Source organism: Peromyscus eremicus, chromosome 17 (genome assembly GCF_949786415.1).
Source record: "Peromyscus eremicus chromosome 17, PerEre_H2_v1, whole genome shotgun sequence".
Classification (NCBI taxonomy): domain Eukaryota; kingdom Metazoa; phylum Chordata; class Mammalia; order Rodentia; family Cricetidae; genus Peromyscus; species Peromyscus eremicus.
In genome coordinates, this window is record NC_081433.1 from 40,034,764 (window position 1) to 40,055,707 (window position 20,944).

A 20,944-nucleotide genomic window follows, 5' to 3' on the forward strand; every position below is an offset into this window, starting at 1 on the left:
TTGGAACCCTGCCCAGCTGCCATATGAACAGGCTCAGCTAACCTGCTGGAAGAAGAAAGACCATGTGGGACAGAGGAAGTTTTCCAGCACAGGTGATCCCAGACCAGCCAGCTCACAGCCAACCTGCTTCCTGAAGATGCTGGAAGGAATTCAGTAGCAACTACCCAGCTGAGCCTCGCCCAACTTTCTGATCATTAAATTTAAGGGTTAATTAAATGGGCACCAAGTCATTATTTGTAGAAGATTTTTTACACACTTAATGCTAACTGTAATAAAATTATCAGACATCTTAATTTCTCTTGTGTAGTAATAAGAGTATTTTTAAGAAATCTGTGTTTAAAATTAAGCTTTTCCTAAATCTTCTTCTATAAATCTCGTAAGAAATTTACATGAACACCTGCCCAAATTAATTATATTTATGGTTCAAGACGGTTTGGAAGATTTTAATCTGTAATTCTGGCATTAAAAAATTTACTGAGATTCTATCTTTGGTGCAGTTTAAAGTCTAATGTATATTTGTCCAATATATATTCTTATCTAATAATATATTTTCCCCCTTGAATCTTAGTAGGTATTTAAGATTTCATAACAAGAATATCTTGTTTCAGTGGAAAGAAATATTAAATACTATTGATGAACTCCAGTGAATTTTTACCCAATTGCATTAACAAAAGGACCACCTTCTGACAGAAATATTTAAGTTGTTCTTCTAAAACAGTTATGCATGAATCTATCTTATGTGTTCTTCAGAACATCTGAATAATTTAAGAATTCAGGAATTCCCTACAAAATTATTAGATCAATCAGTACCATGAATTCAAGAAATTTATATGTCAACAGAATGTCCTATGACACTAATGGATCCAATGATACACAGAGATGTTAATGAAAATCTTAAATTTTTACATGCACAATTTAAATTTTTTCCTTTGATTAAAATAGGAACCACTTACAACTTGGAAATGCTGATAAGTGTAGGGTTACAAATTTCACCTGTGTTACAAAGATACACCATATGCCCAAGATTAGAATTGGTACAACTTTTTCAAGTTAAAAAAAAAAGTACAGGAAAAAATGGTTTTATACAGGAAACTTAACATTAAATGGATTAGGGTCCACTAAATTCTGAAAGTTTTGATGCCAACCAGTGTCTAGGCAGGAAATAGATGTTACAATAATATCATGTAACTAAAGAGAGAAGAGAACGGCTCAAACAGCAGGAGCATCAATAAGATGCTCTTGAGGTCTGTAATACTAGGAAGTACTATTGAACCCCATTAGGAACAAAGGAGTAACAAGGGTGATCAGTAGCTGTGGCATTCTCAGATAACCAATAAGCCCATGATGAAGTTACCTGTGATGAAAGGAACCATAGACCTTCATCTCATTCTGTTTCATACCTTCATCCTTTAGTGCCTCAAATTGGTTAAAACTCATGACAAGCCACAGTCTCCTGTCAATTACACTCCTGCAATTCAGCACTGTAAGCCTCCCAGGTGGTACGAAACTTAGCAAAATGTAGACAATGAATCAGTGGAACACACAGGAGTAAGGTCCCTAGGAAAACTCCTATAGAAAAAACAATAAGGATTAGAAGATGTTTTTAAATCATTTTTATAATCTGAGAATAATGACATTTCAAAGATAGGAAACTACTAACATACTTGTTTTCTTTTAGTATTTGTAAGGAAGAGAATTATGAAAGATTAAAAGTGGTAAAACATTAGAAACAGCAAGAGATCTGAATACACATTTCATACTTATTCTATTCTCAGTATTTTAATAAAGTCTTTCATAATCACTTCATTAGTTCATTACTTTTTGAGTCAGCATCATTATTTTCTGAACCTTTCAAAGTATTAAAGTTAATTTTTTTTTCTACTATACAGGTCGATGCAATCATTCAGATGTCTAAGACAAATTGAGTCAATCTCTTTTTAGTGTCAATTTTGTTCTGCCTGTGAGAAACTGAACTAACTACAAGATAAATTTCTTTGTAAACAGAATTGCTTCATCTATATAGTAGTGATGATAATGGGTCCTACTTCAGAGCATTGTTGTGAAAGCTACAAGACTATTCCAAACACTTAGAAACTGACATGGCACATGGTAAGCATCACTTACTAATGGCTAGTAAGAATCTAATATAAAGTTATCAATTCAAAGATTCAAACTGTTCCTATTTGATTAGTAATTTTCCTTTATTGATATGCTAATGGTTCTTATTGTGGTACATGATAAGTCATAGCGAAATTCAGAGAAGTGACAGAAATGACCTTCCCTGTGCTCTTGAACAGGTGGAAACCAAAAAGGTAGCAAGCCAAAGAAAGAAAGATCTACCCAATATTGGATTTGTATCTGGTTTTATAAAGCAATTTTACTACTTAGTGTGGTTTGGTAGGAAGAATAGAAGCCACAACCCAGAGTTCACAGTCCACTTGAGGTTTTTGTTGTTGTTTGCTTGTTTTGTTTTGTGGGTTTTTTTCTTTTGTAAAGTAGTCACAAAGATTAAAAAGTGAACATCCACTTGAAAATATAAGGATTGAATTATTATTTCCATTCAGAAAACATGACAATGTTCAGATTCTGAGCATTCCCTGGATGCTCTGAGAGACCACCAGTGCTTCATCTAAGCTCTCTTCCAGCTGAGCTAGAGCCCCAGCTCATTTCTAATGCTCTCTGGTTCCTGCAGACAAAACACTTTCCTAGATAAAAATAGATTATTAGCTCTCTTTGTTTGGAGGCAATCAAACCCTATAAGAAGCAAAAGAAATGTGCTAAAGACAGATAATCAGCTAATTGAAGCTTTCTCCACCAAATAAGAGAAGAAACCAAAAGGCTATTGATTGAGTCAGAGGAATGAGGATAAGAACACAAGTGTTTTATTGGGATTGGAATTCCCTGTTTGGACATTACTGTGAGAACAGCATCAACTTGTTTGGGGATTATCTATTCTTCTTGCCCCAGTCGGAGAAAGTTGAATGTACTCTGTGGAATTCTCGATCAGGTATAAATGTGCCTTTCAAGTGTTTCCTTTGAGCAGTAGTTGTCTGCTCCAAGATTGGAAACCCCAATGCATCTTTGTTCTTGGTTAGATTTTGTGGTTTGCTAGTTAATGTATCTCTAAAACTATTGGTGCCTGTCTACTAGATGGACTTGGTTAAATTGGTGATGGCTTTGCTGTAATCACTGCTAGTAATAGTTTGGTCAGAAGTACTGAGGGAGAGCATGTGGAAAAAGATAGATGTGAAAGAAAAGCTAAGGAGAATCAAACATAAGCTACAGGATGTTTAGAGATGCAAAGGGGGAGCATAGGGCACTAGGTAGGCAAACGGGATGGGGAATTCGAAGTTGAAATTTTGACATCTCCAACTTTTACATAATTCATAGTCATCATTAAACTTTGTTACATAAGAATAAAGGACAGCTTCTCCTTATTATCCCTACCAGCAACGACAGCAGCATTCTGATGGTTTGAACGAGAATGGCCCTGATAGACTCGTATGTTTTGATTGTCTTCCCATTTAGGGGAACTGTTTGGGAAGAATCAGGAGGTGTGTCCTTGTCGGAAGACATGTGTCATTGGGGGTGGGATTTGAGGCTTCAAAAGCCCCTGTCATCCCTTGGCCAGTGGATCAGATGTAAGTTCTCAGCTACTGCTATAGCATCTGCTCTTATGCCCTCACCATTGTGGTCTGGCCTTAACCTCTCTGGAAACCTGAGGCCCGAATTAAAATGCTTTCTTTTGTAAGTTTCCTTAGTCATGGCATTTTGTCATGGCAATAGAAAATTAGCTATGGCAGACACTATCACTAGCTTTCATTTCTGTACCACTTACCATATGTCAGATATTATTGTGATTACACGTCTAAATATTTCATCTTCACAACACACCACAATGTAGAATCCATTGTTATTTTATACTATAGATACAGAAACAGAGGTGCAGAGAAGCCCAAGAAACATCCTAGAGGTCTGACAATTGATTTTGGCTATAAATTCTCAATTACAGTTTATACTGTTTTCATAAGTATAAGAAATATATTCTGAAACGGGGGTAACGTGTTTTAGTGTGTATTGTGTATGAAATTACAAGAGTGGATAGTACAGAAAAGACACACAACTGAACTATACATGTAAGTAGAACAGAGACAGAGAAAACAGACTACTTTCTTAGAAATGTCATATGTAAATATTTGAGGAAGTAAGGACTAACACAAAGTCAAATACTAACAGATCCTGGAATAGGAGATGCCTGACATATTATATCCAGTACAGACTCAGTGAGAGATATGCAATGAGGTTAATCACAGTGGAGTCAGGGAACGGCATATTAAACATGGCATACAGAAAAGTCAAGTAAATGGCTGATGATAGTATTCAGAAGAGGGGCAGAGTCACAGTGTCTGGGGGCACCTATAAGAGCATCATTATCTCAAGTTTACTATCAAGGTTACATTTAAAGAACATCTGATTTGATATTCAGAGGGCTGTGTGTGTATGTGTGTGTGTGTGTGTGTGTGTGTGTGTGTGTGTGTGTGCGCGCGTGTGTGTGGTGTGCATGTGTAAGTATAAGTACATGTGTACATGGAAGTAGAAATCAAACTTAGCTATCACTCCTAAGTAGTCATTTACCATGATTTTGAGGCAGGTTCCTTCACTGGGACCTGAGGCCCACCCATTTAGATAAGCAGACTCACCAGAGAGTCTTAGCTACTCCCATCCCTCTGCCTCTAGTATTATGATTACAAGCATGCCAACAAGCCTGAGTATTTACATGGGTTTTGGAGATTAAACTTAGGTCATCTTAGGTGTGGAATAAAGATTTTACCTGCTTGACTGTATCTCTAGCCACGATTGTAGATGTTTTAATGTTGTGTGTGAAAATGTAGCCACATTCAAGAGGTTCTTATTTTACATTTCTCATGGGGCAAAGGTTCCTCCTCTCATGTGGATGTATTCTAGAAAGTGAAGGAATTTAAAACTAAAAGCGTAGGTAATTCTTCAAACTTAGGTAGAGCAGCTCCAATTTGAAATGCCTTTTGTACTGACATCAACCTCAACATCCCACTGGAAATAGAGTTTTTCATTGTAAACGATTTAAATGTTTGTCTAGAATGTGGGAATCATAGACTTATATTATCTTCAAATGTGGAAGATCCACAGAGGACATGTAGTTCAGCCCTGGGCTCTGAGTCCTTCTATCTTTCTCAAGGAAGTTGTCACAGAATTACAAGCCTTTTCACTTAATCAACAAAGGATTAGAGAGTATCTCCTATGCCATGCTGGAATTTTTTTTTTTTTTTTGGTTTTTCGAGACATGGTTTCTGTGTAGCTTTGCGCCTTTCCTGGGACTCACTTGGTAGCCCAGGCTGGCCTCGAACTCACAGAGATCCGCCTGGCTCTGCCTCCCAAGTGCTGGGATTAAAGGCGTGCGCCACCACCGCCCGGCTGCCATGCTGGAATTTGAGGATACACTACCTCAGCTTGTCCTCTGTGCTTCTTCACTGGAATAATTCTTATCATTGTAATTTAAGAGAAAGACATTTTTAGAAACAACATAAAAATGGAAATGTAGAAAGAGCCCATTGCATCAGAAGGAAGGTCAGAAAGGAAAGAAAGTAGAAAAGTTGAGACCTCAGCATCAGGAAGGGACCACACTTTCCTGTTTCTTATTTCCTTAAATAAGTCCTGATTATCCTTCTTGTCAGCATGTAGTTGATAAAACCACCCCCTTGTGTCTCTCAAAACGTCTGAATTGATTGGGAAACAATACAACCAAATCAATATTGTGAAAAAATATTCCTTAGCTTGAAAAGAACATTTTATGGAGCTGTAGGGACCAAAGGTGATTGAGTCCATTTGAAGAAAGAGAGCTGGATAGGGATACAGAAATCACCAAGCTCTTTAGAATTGTAGTAGGAAGGAAGTGAGAAATAGAATTTCCCTTAGAGGCAGCCTGGAGGGAAGTGGAGACCTCAGAGACAGAAGTTACTGACGAGGAGAAGCAACGAAAAGAGAAAGACTGAAGATATATTGTTGGGCTAACCAATAGTGCAATCTCACTGAACTAGGTAGGTGGGCAAGCTAGTACAGAGGACTCTTGGCCTGGAGAGTGGAGAATACTCTCCTCCGAATGTACCTAGAAGGAGTCAATAGGGAGCTGGCATGGAAAAAAAACAGACTTGCCTATTTAATGGCAGGGACTCAAGGCAGTTTACAACATATGAATTGATCCAGGAAAATTTCTATCTCTCTGGCCAGATTAATTGGTCACAAGCAAGCTAACTGGTGTGTACTATGTGGGGTGTCAAAAAGAGCCAGAGTCCACATTGCTAGAAACAACAGTAGAGTATAAACAACTTGAAATAAATTAATCTTATTTCTCTTTAAATCCCCGAGGATATATTTTGTGCATGTAAGAGTTTGAATGGATTTGAGGGAAAATATCTCAAATTCATACCAGAATATAGTTTTGTGTCTTGGTCTTTATGGTTCTGAATAGGGAATGGCTATTAAAAAATTCTTGAAGCAATGAGGATGTTCATAACACTTTTAAGGGAGTCCTTTACCCTGGGCTTTCTGTACAGCTTTAAAACCAACAGTCTAGGTTCTGGAATCCCTCATGCATGTTCTGAGCAATTGGGGCATACTTTCACGACAGCAGATATACTGTACTATAATCATGTTTGTCCAACCTGCTCCCCTGTCATCAGACTGTGAGTATTTTGAGAATAGAGGCTACACCATGGTGTCAAATATTAGCGTTAAGTTTCTCATTTAAACATCTCAAATACATTACAAGTTTTAAAAATATTCCATTTTACCCTTGGAATTCAAAGCCCATGAAGCAATCGAGGGACTTCTTTATATCCCTACAATTTGCAAAGAATTTGTACTCCAATCCAGTTATTGCTTGACTTCAAATTCTGTGGTATCAGTTACTGGCCTTGACTTTGGTCCTCTCCCCTCCTCTCCCCTCCTCTCCTCTTCTCTTCTCTTCTCTCCTTCCCTCCACTCCCCTCCTCCCTCTCTCTGCCTCTCTCTCCCTGATTGTGTACATCTTTCTCTCTTCTCCCTTTCTTTCCTCCTACCTCCTTTTTATTTTTTATTTTTTGCTCAACAACTAGCACATTGTCTGGCAAATAGTGACATTGTGATAACACTGAATGCACATTTTCAGAAGCAACAGCTGAATAAAGGATAATCAAGACAGAATCCATTCCAGCCTTCACTAGATCATGACATCACCTCTCACAGATCACACATTCCAGTCATCTAAGCATATGTCACTTTAAGTGCTAATAGAGCAAATCATACTGTATTTTCCCCTATGCAAACATGTCTCCATCAAGTTGATCTTTTTGGGTAACATTGTAGAAGATGGCTTTAAAGGAACAGAATTTTTCCTACATAATGTGACAAAGATAAAGCACAAAATCATCGAAGCTAGCCTTCTTGGTACTTCTTCAACTAGTGGTACAGATGGTAAAATTCAAGTGCAGGTAATAATAATTCTCAATGATAGAATTACAGCTAAAGTTAAAAAAAAAGAATTAAAAACTTAAATAAGAGAGTTACTGAAATATCAGGCAGGGTATGCTCTTAGAGTTTATCTCACACTTCTCTGCATTTAATTTATGAAGAGAAAAATTCCTGGGATAGAGTAAGCTGGCAGTTGTGATCATTAACAGAGAGCTATTGCCTGTGGGTATGTAATAAAATGTCGCACATGTTGATTCCTTTTAGCGTTAACTATTTTGAGGTTGTGAATGAAAATTACTGTGGAGTTGCAGATAACACTAGCTGTGTTCCACCAGTGATAAATATAGTCAACTGGTTATAAAAGCAGTTAAGGTATTATTATGTTTGTGTCATTAGATTTACTTTACTGACATAAACAGTTCAAAACAACACACATTTATATGTAATTTAAGTACTATCTATTCAACTTACTTTAACAAATAGCACCATGCACAGTCCTTTATGCAATTGCAAGAATCTAGGCTTCTTTCAACCTGACTGAACAACTGTCTCTCTCCTGTTAAATGGCTTTCATATCGCTTCAGTAGCACCCTCTGAAAATTAACTTCTTTGTATGTTAAAGGAATTGCTCCTCCAAGGAGGAGAAAAAGAAAAAAAAAAAAAACAAGCATAAAGGAGGAAGGTAAGTTTATTGGCCTTTATATTCTGTGAAACAGATTAAATAAATTCACAGTCAAGCATTAGAATTCATCCAACCTTGTGGCAAACAACATCTCCCAAGTACCTGGATAAGATCTATATTAAAATCATCCAACCAGGTCTTTTTGTTGGTAGAATCTATATTAATAGAATGGCCTAACAGAAGCTTATAGTGGAGACATAGAGGCACAATCTTGGGTGGGTGGGAATCCACTTACACCCCTCATACCCTGTGAGGGATTCTGATTGTATCAGAAACAATTTTTGTTGTAAATAGAATCTATGGTATGCTACAAAATTTTCATGGGGAAAATGGTGTTTGTTATTTGTGCTTTCTAAGCATCTACAAATCTACAAACATGCTAAGTTCCCATGTATATAAAAGTGACTGAACAAGGCATTTGTTAAATGCTGTGCCTGTTCTTAGGTAACATATACAAGATTCATGTCACACTCAGTTGGCACCTGAGATATTGTTGAAATCTTCTATTTTCCCATGTGCAAAATTTATAAAGAAATACTTTGAGTCCACAATCTTCTCTTTATGTGACACAAACTTTGGATAGTTTGTCACAAGGTACACTGATAAGTGTATTATTGCAGTGATCAAATATCCAAAAGAATTTGTTTAGGGGAAGATTTATTTATTTAGGCTCAGAGTTTCATAACTATCATTCCATCTCAGTGAGAAGGCTGAAGTAAAGCAAAAGAGTTCACATCACAGTGGACAGAACAGATAAAGAGATTCACAAAGAGGCAAGCAATAAGTTATATTCTCAAGAATACCTGTCAAGGGACCACTTCTTCCAACTAGGTCCAACCGCCTACCTTTTGCCAACTTTTGACTCTTCCATCATATTATCTATTATGGGATGTGTCCATCAATTGAGTGAAATTGGCTATGATTCAATTGCCTCTGGAAATTCCCTCATAGACATCCTCAGAGGTATGCCTAACTAATCATCTAGACGCCTTTCAATCCAATTAAGTTGATAAAATCAACGATAGTATAATCGAACTTAGTACCTCCCAAAGTGGATTCTCCATTAAGATTACTGCATAACATTCATATTGTAAACCAAACCCTGAAAGTGGTTGTCAGTGTAAAGTATATTATAGCCTCAGCACAGGGATTATGGAGAACTGATGCTAGATATTCCCTCGGTTAGAAAATAGTATATTTTCTTCTATAAACGGTCTCACTTCTGTTAGAGCTTGACTTTTTGAAACACAGAAATGGGAAATTTATGTTCTTATGAATGAATATAAATGGTAATGTGTGGTTATAATCCATAATTAAAACTCTCTGAAAGAAAATGCTGGGAAATGATGGAAAACATTTGCATAGATAGAAGAGCAACATTGCTGCATTTTTGCAGTCAGAACAGAAAGTCTATTGAATTATTGAAGAATTCAAATGGATGCGCCACATGAGCACAATCCTGATTTTTCCCCTTTTCAAGCACTTTCAGTACCCAGTACTAGACATACAATCTTAGACACATGGTATAAACATTTAAGAAACAAAAAATGTGTTCTAGAGATAGAATCTTTCTAAATAAAAATCTATAAACTCAGCATCAAACTATTATTTTCTTTTAAATATGGCAATTTTTGTAATGCACTACAAAGCTCCCTTTGGATTCAAGTGCATGTATTGTGGTATATGACTTCTGAAGACCCTCGTCAACTTAAAGACCTGTTGCCAGCTCCATGCTATCAAGTGTCATGCTCTTCTCTGTTTTTAGTACTCAGTTCACATCTATCTACTCACTGTTGACTACTATGCTGCATGGCATTTGAATTAATGCCAGATTTTCCACATTATTAGAATGTGTGTCCACTGTGTCCTTGAAGCATTTCTTTTGTTCATGTTCAGTCAGAATGCCCATCTTCAGTAGCCCACTTGGAAATTGCTTTGATAACCTGCTGTCAGCCACTCTCTTTACATGACCAATGTATTGAAACTGAATTACCATAAGTATGACTTTCTTTCTCATGTACTGACAGTGCTTTGGGCCCCTATTAATGCAGATCATTTTGCCATTTAATTTTAAATAAAGTGTATGGAGGAGGATTGCCCAGGAACTGGATATGACATCAGTGACAGCTCTGACTGACCATAGCTCAAAGTCATAGAATCCTTTCCTGGCCACCATGCCCTGAATTCTCAGTTGGAATTCAGTGGAAGAAGCCAGCGTGGTCTTATCACAATTTCTCCCTTTTCCCCTCCTGGCATTGTGCTATATTCCAGCTCTATCTTCTTTAACCCTTTCTCTCTTCTCACCTTGCCACCCAAATGAGAAAAAGAGGAATGTGCTTTCACTACACGTGAGCACTCCATAATCAAGAATCAGCATTTGCCATCCCAAGACAGGAGTAAAATGGTCTCCATCACAGTTCAATAACCAGAAGTGCTTAGACTGAATACACTACTAATCACAATCTACATTATGCATTGGCTCTGTTAAGCCATCTGTATGTTTTCCTTTTTCTGTTGTTGTTGAGTGTATGATCTCTATGTGAGTATGAATGTGTACATGTGGGTGTGTGAGCACATGTAAGCCTATATGTAAAGACCAGAGGTCAACTTACTCTATCACTCCCCACTTTATTTTTTGAGACAGAATCTGTTCAGTGAACATGGAGTTTACCAATTTGGGTAGAATGCCTGATCAGAGAACCCTGTAGGTTCAAGCTTTCTTTGACCTCCCAGTACTGAGATTACAGGTCTGTGCCTACACATGTTACTACTGTGCATAGGATTCAAACTTAGGTCCTCAAGCTTGCGTAGCAGGTGCTTTATCCACAGAGGCATCTCCATAGATTCCTATCTATGTACACTTAAGTATTTATTTCTAGACTCTTATGCTAGATGCTGAGATGATTACCTGTAAAAGCAGCTCTCTCATTTTGCTAAGAAGTTAAAAATGAAAGATAAAGTAAACAAAGACAGCCTTACCTCTCCTCCAATCTAATGGAGAGCATGAAATCAAAGACTTGAGGTATCTGTACCCAAGCATAATAAATGAAGTTAGCATGTTAAAACGATTAAAAAGACAAAGCCACAGTTATCTAGCATCGGTGGAGAATAGCGTTCTAAATAATAATAGAACAGAAACTTTTTTTAAAGTGATTGAAGACAAGCTTCTTTAAGCACAACCATTCTTTCATTTTAATCACCTGTAAAAGCAGTCTTCTTAAGGTGCAAGGACATGTCCCAGTCTCCTTAAGTAGAGAACACAGAACATAATTTAACCTTTCCCTGATGCCCTGGGGTTATCTCTATGAACATCAGCGACTGCATTTTGCAGTAATATGATGATGCCCTCAGGGACTACTCAATGCACACAGACCTGTCTGACTTAACACAAAATGAGTTCAGAGTAGTGATCTCTCAGAATTAATTTTTTAACCACTGCAGACTTTAGGTAGTTTTTTTCCTTACTCTCAGATGAAATCCTCACATGTAGCAATGTCCCTCATTTACAATTTGCTGCCGACTGACAAATTTTATCACCAGACTATCGCTGTGTGTGTGTGTGTGTGTGTGTGTGTGTCTGTGTGTCTGTGTATACATACATCTGTGTGTGTGCACACACATGTAATATCTCCAGTGCACACAGTATGTATAAAGTCTCCAACTATGTGCAGTTTGGCATTAAGAAAGGGATGGGAGGTCTCTTGTATTAGTAATTGCATAGATTTTAAAATGTATAGACATCCAATTCTATGCTGTCTCTAGTTGTTCTTTATAGAAGTCAAAATGACCCATCTAGCTCCCACTTAGCCAAGACTCACCACAATGTGTTCCATCTCTGGTACCCACATGGTGGAAAGAGAGCCAAGACTCTCACAAAAACGTTTGATTATTACTAGCTTTCTCTGACATTCACACAAATGCTCTGTCATGCAAGTCACTTCCCCAAAAAGAATATATGTAATTCCCAAAAGATTTACTGGTTTTTATTTTCGTGTGTGTGTGTGTGTGTGTGTGTGTGTGTGTGTGTGTCTATTGACATGTATTTTGTATGTGTTTTGAATGTATAACTAGATGCATATGGGTACAGTCATTTAAAGGCCAAAGGTTAATTTGGGGTATCTTCTTCAATCAGTCTTGATCTAATTTTGTGAGATAAGCTCTCTCATTGAACCTGGAGCTCATCAATTCAGCAAGGCTGCCTGGCCAATATACCAATATATCTCTCTCCATCCATTTCCCCATGCTAGCGTAACAGAAATGTGCACCTCTGCCTGAATATTTTTTGTGGGTGCTGGAGATCCAAATTCATGCTTGAAAATCAAACACTTGACTCATTGACTCATATCCCCAGTCATGGGTTTGGTAAATACTGTATTTCATCCAAATCACAAATTTTACTCCCCATGTATCAAGGACAGCTTTTGAGATAACAGTGAATCCTAAGTGTATCACTTGCAATCACTAAGATGAAAGATTCTAGACCTCTTAACATGTGTTTAATCATCTTCAGTTATATAAAAGACATTTGTGGTATTTATAGTTTTATAATTATTTTTGTTACATAAATACTCAGACATATAGGAATGTTCTTGATTTAGCTCCTCTCCTTCCCACCAGAAAAACTGATAAGAAGCAGTCCTAAACTTCAGAATGGCAATGAAAAAGCAGCCTACATCTCTATGTCATGCCAGTCCTTTTACTCTCTCAGAAGACTTCATGTCAAAATTAACTTCTGTTCAATGACATATTAATGTCCCTTATACCAAGATATAAACAGGACAAATATGTTTGCAAAGGAGAATATTGGCAATGTTTTCACAGCCAAATGACATGTTAGTGAACGTCCTTTTCATTATTGGAAATGAGATTTTTCTTTTTATTTTAAGTAGAGTTCTTTGAAAGGATCCTTCAGTGTTATCTTCAGGAACCAGTTCTTCTCTGGAACACAGTCAAGTAGCGCATGCAGGGCTATGACTACTGTTTTTGTGCTTGAGATAGTCTTGATATTTTGTTTGAACTTGACTTGAGTAATTGGCATTGACCCTTCTGGATCTTGCAATTTGCTAGTGTTTAGCATAATTAGTTTTCTAAAAGATATATAATTTCTATTTCCTCGTAAGTGGCTTCCTGTTGTTTTTCTCAAATGTGCTTCTTTGTTTGTTTCATAGAGAAAAGGATGAGGGACTGGATTATCTGGTCAGAGTTGCTCTTCAGCTTCTCTCAGTGCTCTGTATGTTAAACACTTCTATGTTGCCAGAGAGTTGTTCCCTCTGCCTGGAATCCTGCCACCTCTCTCTCTTTGTGTGTGTCTAACCCTTGTCCAACCTTACCTACTCACTCTCTGCTCCTCTCGGCAGAGATTGGCCAGTCATGTCCTATTGCTCTTGGGGTATACATCCAGATAACATTTCCCAGTACTCTTCTTTACAGTACTGTTTGTCAAGATATGATGCTCATTTATGTCCACACCTCATCTCATCCTTTTTCAGTTCCCAAATGCTGGAGTTCCCTGCCCACAATTGGACAAATGGGAATGATTCCTATGACCTGAAGGATGGCCTTCCAGGGAAATAGAAAAAAGCTGGGTTCTTGAATCATTATTTAGACAAAAGCACACAGGAGAAATATCCTTCCAGGAATAGTTATTTTGGACAGTAGTTTAAACAAAAACATGCACTTAATATTAATTAATAATAATAGAATAAACTTAATGAGAATTTTAAAACTGTTTTAATCCTCTCAAATTCAGTGCCTCAAAACAATAAACACATGCTATCATCTAGACTCTGTGGTTCAGGATTTTAGGTATGGCTTAGCTCAGTGTCTTTGCATCAAAGAAGTCACATGACATCAACAAACAATAGGCCTGGGCTTTGGAATTTTGGAAGAGAGGCTACCTGCTCCAGGTTCGTACACTTGACTCTAAGCAGGTCTGGGTTCTTGGCTACATGGGCTTTTATTTAGGGTATGGCAGCTTGTACTATCAGAGAAAATGCAGATGGAAGGAAGGAGGAAGGAAAGATGGAGAAAAATGAGACAGAAATAGAGACATACAGATAGGAAAAATACTACTTTTTAAAAAAATAAACCTCATTTTAGAAACAGTCCATCATTTAAGCTATATTCTATGCATATTGGCTAGCACGGAGACTCTGTGTCTAGCTACCGCTGAAAGGAAGGGGTGGGGATTACGTAAGGCCTGAATTTCAGAGGTTGAGGACCACTGATACACATCCTAGAAGCTAAGGTCCCATACAGTATGTGCATCTCTGATTATTTCTCCTCCAATAGCAAACCTAATTATATCTTCTGTCTAGTTGTGATATAAAACCATACTTAAAAATGACAAGAATTACAGGGATAGGGGGCTGTGTGTGATGTAAAAGTATCCGACAACAGCTTTATAAGGAGGGAAAGTCTATTCCATATTCCTTTACCGTGATCACACCTCACAAAGATACTGTATGTTCTAGAGACACCTTTTCTGATATGTGGGATGAATGCATCCCAGAGCTGCTAGGAATATGGCATCTGCAGATGATGTGATGTCATAGAAGAATGTTAAAGCATTAGACTTCCCTTCATGGTGATGTCTTCACTGAAGTAAATACTAGGAAAAGAGGTTCAGAGAATACTTTTTATTCTTAAATAATAACTTTGGCCAGGTGGTGGTGGCACATGCCTTTAATCCCAGCACTCGGGAGGCAGAGACAGGCTGGTCTCTGTGAGTTTAAGGTCAGCCTGTGCTATAGAGTGAGTTCGAGAAAAGGCTCCAAAGTTACACAGAGAAACTCTGTCTTGAACTTTGTATTATGAGTTATGGTTGTTATAAATTTAATAAGTATTTGTTACTTGAAGACGAATGAGGACTTGTAGGTCTATCTTACATTAAAGGTGGATATTTTGTGATCCGAAGACTCACTGGACAGAAATGACTGTACTGCTTGTAAACACTAAGTACTGATTTATATCTCTAGATCAATGTGCACAAGGAATCTGTAAAGTTAATTTTTTTCAGTAGAGTTCATAACAAGCAGTACAATTAATGCATACTGTATTCAAGTAATCTTAATTGGTCGAATATAATGTTAGTCCTTAGACTTATAATAATGAAGAATTTTTCTAGAATTATGTAAAAGATTTTCAAAAATAGCATTACCTGTCTTTTATGCTTACCCAGGCAATATTAGCATAGTTTAAAGCACCTTCCATGCTTGTATTCAATCTGTCCCTTAGATAATATATAAATTCAATCAATGCTAGTCAATTGGATGAACTCTGTAGTGATATATTTGGTGAATATTTTTATACCTGGGGAAAAAAGAGTCTAATAGAAAATGATATGTATGGACAGCTGAATAAAGATAGATCATGTCTTCCTCCAGTGTTCTCTTCATTGAACTCACTCTATTCAAAAGAAAATATTGATCCTCTCTAAAGACATTGATGTTTACAAAGGTCACAGAAAACAAACATCAATACATTATCCCAACTATTGAGAATTTCTAGTGCCACAGATGCAGAATTATAAAACTTTCCACATACATTTCAAAACAAGACTCTCCATTTAAAATGCAGTTTATTAGTAGCCATTTCCATCATAGAAATCAGATGAAACCACTATTCATTTTATTTTTTTAGCAATTGATATTATAAATATGTTTAGTTTTATTTTATTTGATGATTAATTTACAAACATTCATGTATTGGTGAATCTTAGACCTAGCATTATGACAAAGTTACAAATAGGTATGGTTAAAGAAAAAGGTTAGAACTACACAAAAATAATATAAAAAAATCGAAACATTTAGCAGGGAAAACCTATACCAATAAAATAAAGATAGTTCTTCCACATGCTTTGTTTCAAAACTGGGCTTAGGATATTATAAGTATCATCACATATGATTAAAAATTCCTCTAATGTCATCCATAATAAATTATACATATTCTTATAATTGTGCTATTAAAGATCTTAACCACAACACTAATTGTGAGGTTATTAATCTGAAGGGCAATATCTATATTTTTCTACCAAGAGGAAAAGGTGCTGTGGTAAATTGCTTTGACTTCTTTTAAAAAAAGATAAGCATTTGAGATAATGATAGTCGTTCATTAATTTTTGATTCTATGATGTCTGACACACAATACATGTTCATAAATATTTCCTGGGTAAATGAAGGGGATGAATGGAAGGAAAAGGAAGGAATTAAGAGCATGAAGGCAACGCAAACTTATATAGATGAAGCACATTTTGTAAGATTATCACACATTTGATGAGTTGGGCAAAGATTCTAAGATAATATCTTAAAGTAGTTCAAGTGTTTCTATTTTTTCTTCTGAAATTCACTACCTAAAAGGGAAACAAACAAATAAACAAATAATACTGCAGCCTCTACATAATGCAGTTTGTCTATTATCAGGTAGAATGCACTATTATCCTACACATCGTGTATGGTGTTGTATCTTACTGAGTATTTTTCACTGCACACAAACCCTATTTTTCACACCCACCATCATTTCTCAGTACATTATGTATTTTGGGTGATCAATAAATAATGAAGAATAACAATAACAACAACATCAACAGAGCCCTTGGGGACTGCGAAGCTTGCACTCAGGCAAAGGTCTGAGCTAACAGATGGTTTCTTCATTGTGCCTTGAAAGCAAGCCTCGTTGCCTTCAAGAGAACTGCTAACAGCGGTAAATCCCTGAGCAATTGGCCTTCCATCAAAAACAGTCTGTATCCTGTCTCAGGGAGTTCACGGTGAGGGACTTTTGGCAATGACGTCTCAGTTGCTCACTCCTGTAATGGGGCAATTATAGTCAGAGAGGTTGTCTGTGATGTAACCCAAACCCTCATTTCTACACAGACCATCAACTCAAATTGTCCCAAGAAGTCAATTGGGAGCCTGTTCAGAATATGGGATATTTATTGGCTGATGATGAGGAGAGCTTATTTGTTCAACCACAGCAAAATTTATCTTTGTCAGCTCTGGGCTCAGACATTAGAATCTGAGCAAATAGCAGCACCACCCTGCCAACCAGGCTGTTGTGGACTCCCCTCTGACCTAACTGTCTTGGACCATGCCTGTCCCCCATGTCCCAGACCATCCTGATACAGGGACCTTTTTGTTTACCCCTTGTCTCTGTGAGCTTATAATGTACCCCTTTAACTTTTGTGACTCCCCAAATGGATTTTTCAGAGTTTTGATGTTTAGTCAATATATACTGGTAAAAGGATTGCCAAATAGGCAGAAGGGCCCGGCTGACAAAAGACAGTATGATTGGTAAATAGATGTTTTCTCCACTTTCTTTGATAACCTTTGACTGCTTGGAAGGAAAATAGAGCTACTTGTGAGAATCTTTAGAGCAAGAGACTGGCACTCTGATGACTCAATGGACCATAGGCATCTGATGAATTCTTGTGATGTCTGACCATGTATCACCAACTCTGAAAGAAACAACAGGGACAGAGAGCAAAATAATGGCCTGTGAACACAGGGAGCCATTATAATTTAGAACGGAAGTGTCTCTCTGAAGCTCACATGGAAAGGTGTTCATCCTCAGGGCAGCAGTGTTGAGAGGTAGTCTTTGAGAAATACATTGATCATGAAGGCTCTGACTTTGTCAGTGGATTAATTCATTGATCACTTCATAGCTTAAGAGATGATCTGGAAATGGTAGAACAGTGAGGAGCTGGGCTTCTTGGAGGAAGTAGGTCACTGAGACACACTGTTCAAAGTTTATTTTTTGCTAATTATTTTTCTCTTTGTCTTTGCTTCTCGGCAACAGTGAAGGGGAAGTTTTCCTCCACTGTGTATTTCCTCAATGTGCTACCATGCCACAGCTGAAAACCAACCTGGCCAAATGACTATGGACTGAATCATCTGAACTATGTGATGAAAAAAAATGTTTCCTCTCTTAATTTGTACGTCTTAGGTATTTTGCCACAGCAATGGAAAGCCAACTAGATAATAACTAGAGATTATGATGAGGAAATAGAATAGGCATATGAAGTAGGAAATCAGAAAAGTAGAAAGAAATGGTTGTGATCAGAGAAGGAAAAATCAAACTTGGAGAATCTGTCTCAAAAATAATGGGTAAAGAGCTGAGGATATGGCTCAGTGGGAGAGTATATTTGTCTGTCATGGACTTGGACTCAGACCACAATACTATAAAAATAAATAAAGAAACATTAACAAATGAAACAATAAAGATAACATGATAAAATTATTGGTTTGATGGTTAGTATTGCCACTCAAAAGGGTCTAGAATCGCTTGAAAAAGGCCTAGATAATGCCTGTGAGAGATTAGCTAGATTATGCTGAGGTGGGAACACAGACCTCAACTGTGTACCACGTCATTCCATTAATTGGGGTCCTAGACTGAAGAAACAAGAAAGAGAAACCTGAGCAGTGGATGGTTTGTTGCTCTTGATTTCTGGACTGTGGACAGGTGACCAGCTTCTTTTTCCCCCCTTCTGCCTCCATGACTTCCCCACCATGATGGAATGTTCCTATAACCATTTCTTCCTTCTTTAAGTGGCTTTTTAGGGGAAATTTTTATTACAGCAACAAGTAACTCATAAACTTGGATTTTTTTTTAAGTCTAAGAAAACTCAAATCAAGATCACTTCCTTATTTTTTCGATGAGAAATTGGGACTGGGACTTACTAGGGTTATGCATGTAGTTAGTTGGTCATGTTCTCACAGCTGCAAGTGAGGTCTCCTGGATGTACAGCTCTGGGTTCTGTTACCTGCTTATAAAGCATGAACACCAAATTTACTTATTGTCAGCTGACCTTAGTATGCATTTGATATAGTAAGATACATAAGCAACGAACTATAAATCCACGCTGGGAAGCCATCAGTTACTTGTTTCAAACTTTCATCTTTGTTTAGAGTGTAAAGGAAAAACACATTGATCTGCTGTGTGTGACTTTCATAAGTTTTAGACATTCAGTAAGGGACCAGTAGTGTGAAAACAGCAATGTAACTGGGGAGTCAATTTAGATCTTAATTTTGAAAGAATGTAGACCAAACAGAAGGAATCAATCCTAAACTTCGGTTTAATCACAAATTGGGAGAAAATAAGCTGACTCATCTCAAGGGCAATAATGAAAACAATTAGTGATAATGTTTCTAACTTGAACTGTAATTTATGGACTAATCTAATCACCATTTATCGAAATTTTCTAACATCCACAGAGAGACAGTGAGGCATGTTCAGAGAACATCAACAGATGTTCATAATTCCTTTAATTATCAAAAAGACATGGGCTACATTCCTAACACTGTGACAAGAGGCAGCCTGAAGAATTGACCAGTAATTAAATTATTCTTTAAATGATGATTTTGTGAACATTTGTCTCTGTATGTGATGACATATTGATGTTGAAAAGTCACATTCATTGCATGAGTCCTAAATTATGAATCCACATGTTAAAATATACATTACAGTTGGACATAAAGATCTGACTATGCGAAGCCAAACTACAGGTCATGAGAATGTATATGTTCTTTAAACACATGTGATATTTATATACCTTATGTACCTTCACCAAATTTATAAGTGTGCCATACCATTTTCAGCAAGCTATTATTTACATATGCTTTTTAATATACTAAACTATTGACTGGCTAACATCAATGTGTACTTCAAAGCAAAGAAGCATTATCTGGACTATGAAGCAGTTTGAGAACAGACTACACATCTAAGTTTTACCAACCTCCTGTGTGCTGCTTGAATTGGGAATTTTTCAGCATCAGTTGTAATAACGTGTTAATTTGTTACGAGATTAATGTTGTTCAATAAGATCCTCTGTTTGATATTTATTTGCATTACTTAAAAGTGACAGACATGTAATTATATATGTGGACCAAAATTGACAAAAATTAAAATGAACGTAATTCAGATAAATATGAGGAAGCTAATAGAGTCAGGTTGATCTCTGTATGTATCTCCTCATTTGTCCGGAGCTGATTCCAAATGCAATGATGTCTTATGCTTTGTTTCTTGATCTGTAACTGTCCACCTGTCCACACTCATCTTTAACACAGGCTATTACCAGAAGCTTCAGCTTTATGTTGTTTTATTTCTGCTTCTTAAAACCTGTTCTGCACCTAGCATGCTTGATAGTCAACTCATTCCAGTTGGTGAATAAAGATATTGAAATTTTCAGACTTTTTTTGAGTTATATGTTTCAATACATCACTTACTTAAAACAACACAAACAGACTAAGCTCTCTTGGGCTCTTTTCCTTCTGTTGGTTTGTCTTGTCTAACTTTGATGTGAAGGTTTTTGCTTTATCTTGTTATAGTTTATTTTGTCGTATTTTATTATTATCTCTTAGAAGCCTGTTCTTTTCTAATGAGAGACAGAAGGAGAATGGATCCAGGTGCAGGGGGAGCTAGAAAGAAACTGGGAGTAGAGGAAAGGGAAAACACAATCAGGATATATTATGTGAGAAAAGAGTCTGTTCTTAAGAAACGGAAAAAAATCTATGTATGTTTATAAATAAGTGATATTATAAACAAGAGTAATTATCCAATACCCACAACTTCTTTATTGCCCCAGTATTTGTCACTGTTGCCTAAGGTCTTAGGATTACAGATACCTACTCTTTCTGCATGGTGTAATGGCATACAAAGCAAACTATCGTGTCTTCCAGCTCTGCACCCAGGGATATGTGATTGTTTAAAATTGGCCGCTGTGAGGGCATTTCTACTACAGGAAGTATCCAAAACTTCCTGAAATAGTTGTCCACTATCTGAGAA